Here is a 3950-nt window from a genome sequence, read left to right as displayed (position 1 = left end):
TTGAGTGAGCGATGCGTCCGCGTGGACAGCTGCTATACAATAATACATTTCCATTTACCTCCTTCTCTATATCCATACAAAATATCTATCAAACAAATAAAATTAAAATTTTGTTCCGAAAAATGAAACCATTCCATCAGTATTTTCTTATGACGTTGTCACTATCGTCAGTAAACCGACTTTACAGACAACCGATTTTTTTTCAAATATTGCGGATTATATAGGAAGTGTATCCTAACTTCGCTGTTTTAAACGATACCCCTTGTATGTTATTGTATTTTTGAATTCACCATAAAAAATCAGTGTCAGTCTACTATAATCTAGTCTAGATTGCAGCGTTTACATTTGTTAGAAAATTTGACACTAACTTGCAATGTTTTGTCCCACATTGAATATCTCCCAACCCATAGCACCTAGACAAATACGGTTTTTACGTTTCGTTTCTGAAAGAAAAATCATAAATATAACGAAAATTATTGTAAATCTGCATCTTGAATTTCAATGTAATGCTCATTTTGGAGATAGACGTAAAATGCAGCACAACTTTTATTTGAAACTTATTTTCTATTTTGAACTGTACCTATATTATAGACTAATAATTTAGCTTTAGTGAGTCACCCTGTGTATACCAAAAGCACAGTGAGGTAGTTCGAGGTAGTTACATGGTAAAAAAGAAAGAACCGATGATTTTTTAATGTTTGAAATTTGTGATTTTCAACAAGAAAAACTTGACCAAAACAGAACATTAGGTACACAATTTAGCATAAGATAAACAATAGGTCAAAACGTCTCATTAACTGACATTGAATCGGCGGAAAGGATAATCTAGGAACTAACATGGAACCACTTGCCTTTGTATTACTTATCTACAATTGCCAGCATTTCAAAGTAAGTTTTATTTTGTCGAATTGATTTACCTCTTCAAGTCGGTTTTCGATTTACTTTATACGTATGCTGTCCGAGCGTTTTATTCCGAACATATTTTACTCGTTGCCAGGAGGTTGTTGTACATCTCGGGAGGATGTAATGATAACTAACAGTTGAACGATTGCTACTCCTGAAGGAATTACTGTTGCAAGTTCCTTGGCACATCCAACTTGACGTAGAGAGAAGGTAAATTACACGCCGCTGTGTGTTATTTATGTGCAACGAACACAATAGGTATTGTGCACTTGTACATTTGCAATACAGTACAGTACAATGTAATCTATGCGTGTGTTTAAAATGATTGCGAATAGTAGTAAAGAAAGGGATGTTACGGCCCTTTTATTATGTTGAATGTTCTTAAGTTCATTTTTTGTAAAGTAATACGTTATACAATAAGTTACCTCAGATTAATGAGATTTTTTCCAGTATTAATGTGCATATATATATATGCATTGTTGGCGTTGTTGCCTGTCGTTGGTGCGTAAAGCTGGGGGTCGCGGGTTCGATTCCCGACGAGGACGTGACAGCAACGACAAAAAAATTCTCATTAATTTCAGGTAACTTATAGTGGAAAGACATTGAGAATGAATTTTCAGATTAATACTTAAGAATATCGAAACAGCATAAAGAAAGAAAAGAATCATAAAATAACTAACTCGTGCCTACTATAAAATTAATAAAGCTTTGGTTTACGTCATCAACATATATGAGTGAGTACCAATTGACCCAAAAAGTACTTATAACGTCATTTTGAACTCACTAAGGTGACATCATTTTAAGTGTAGTTATTAAGGAGTTGTCCATGACTGCAAGGGTACAGGTGGTCTGAACCACATGCGAGTTGGGGAGTTAATGTCTGAACCCCATGTTTTTTTTTTGCTTAATATAGCTCTGTAAGGGTGAGAGGTGGTCTGAACTATATGTGAATTAGGGAGTTGATGCCTAAACCTCGTGTTTTTTTTATTGCTTAATGTAACTCTGCAATGGTGAATGCTGGTCAGAACCATATGCGAGTTAGGGAGTTAATGCCTAAAAAAGAGGATGTAGAAATGGATCTTGTTTGTTACCTACATTCAATAGTCGGACTAAAGATGATCTATTTCCTGTATTTCATGAGTGACTAGCTCTGACATTTACTGTTTCATGTGGTGTTAAATAAAAAAATTGCTCTATGAAAATTTCATTTTAACAATGTAGAAAGATCACGTTGTTCTAGACGAGGGAGGGCAAAGTAAATGTTGGAGGAGGGCGTGGACAAAAAGTGACTAAAATAGAGCCACATCTCTTATGGACCAACGCTTTACATTACTTTAGTTCCAACTTTTTGTTTGTTGAAATAATATTAGAAATAAGGCTGCCAACATTATAATAAGTCAATGCGAGACAACAAGACTGAGAATTTTTTGGAATTGTTGGTTTTGTACTTAAATTAGATACAAACAACACTACTACTGAATTAACATTTATTTTTAAAGTCATATTTTTCGCATGAGTGGCATTTTTTACAAGGTCTGAGTTTTGGTTCAGAATGAGGGACATACGGGACGCCTTAGACGATTTGCGGGACTATTTTATTAAATATTGCAATGCGGGATTTCAACTGTCATTACGGGACGGTCCCGCAGAGTGCGGGACGGTTGGCCGCCTTAACCACGGCCCTTTAGCCCGAATCTTCATTCTATTATATGAGATTAATATTTACTTGTAAATTTACATTGTCATTTTTACTCTCGTGCTAGCGAAACGTTAGGAAGTAACTTCAACATACAACGGCGTTCTGAAATCCAAATCTGAACAGCATCAGTTTACCTACTGGCCATGAAAACCTTTATCAATTTGTCATGTTGGGTTATATGAAACTTAAAATATACAATAGCGAAAAAAATCCAATTACGTCCCTGTACACATGCTAGTAGTAATTGAAATACTGGGCATATTTGTAAAATTGATTAACACAACGAAATTTTTAGACTAATTTCAAGATTTCAAATTATAAACGGTCTAGTTGGAATAAGAAATCGAAAATACGTCAAAGAATTCAAAAGATTACTTCTAAAAATTTTCAAAAACTTGCCGATTGCTAATCATTTCAAACGTTTATCAATTAAGGATTATTTTATATTATATAGTAGAATTTAGAGTATGAAATATCTGCAGGATATTTACATGGTGAGGTGGCACTATTGATAATTATTAATATTTTTTTAAAATTAACTGTTAACTCAGCTATAAAATTGTATCATTCTCTTACTGTGTATGTATTTTCTTATTCTAACATGAGCAAAATTTTATTAATAATTTATGATTTCAAACTAAATGCCGTATTATAATAATCTAATGTAACTCGTACTTATCTCAATAAATGCCCAAATTGGGTCATTTGGACTATACAAAATTCATGCTGAGTAATTAATGGTAACAACATCATCCTAAAGTTAATATCACAGCGTGTACTTTAAATGTTTAATAAGACAACTCATTTAATAGCAATGTGACACTCACCTTCTTCTATTAGTTTCTGTACTATGTTCACCATATCTTTCGCTTCCCTTTTGTAGAACTCGTTCTCCGTTTCGGGTTTTAATTCTAATACTGTGACGTCATTAAGGAAATTTTTATCGTGCATTTTTAAAACAATAGCTAATGTTGAATAATTCGAGTACAATGAGTAGTTTCTATGCTAAACAACTACAATATTACGACAGAACGATAGGTAAATTTACAACGAAAAAAAATACCGCTTCAAGCGTTCAATTATCTTACACAACTTTATTATATCTATTTAAAAAAAGTTATGATGAGTTCTTTTAAAAATATTATTTTGCTTTGTTTTATTTTTAAAAAAGGCGAGGAATTTCTTAAACTTTTTACAATTTATTGCAAAATACGAAATGGAAAATTAAATATTAGAAATCGTAAATTTTCATCTTCACTACAATTTACATTTATGTACATATGCTTCAACTTCCTGTTGTCTGCAACTTTGCACATTACCTTTCATTTTAATTAATCGTAAGTTATAT

At 32.7% G+C, this 3950-nt stretch overlaps 1 protein-coding gene across 1 annotated transcript in view; it reads left to right on the top strand.

Moving 5' to 3' along the window:
* The window catches only part of LOC108738179 (A disintegrin and metalloproteinase with thrombospondin motifs 16-like), a 179920-nt gene that overhangs the window by 143660 nt on the left and 32310 nt on the right, over positions 1-3950 (top strand). The gene's annotated exons all lie outside the window — the stretch shown is intronic.

The sequence above is a fragment of the Agrilus planipennis genome, unplaced genomic scaffold, assembly GCF_000699045.2.
Source record: "Agrilus planipennis isolate EAB-ADULT unplaced genomic scaffold, Apla_2.0 scaffold25, whole genome shotgun sequence".
NCBI classification, from domain to species: domain Eukaryota; kingdom Metazoa; phylum Arthropoda; class Insecta; order Coleoptera; family Buprestidae; genus Agrilus; species Agrilus planipennis.
The sequence above is the reverse complement of the archived record's forward strand: the minus strand, read 5'-3'. Positions and strand labels throughout refer to the sequence as shown.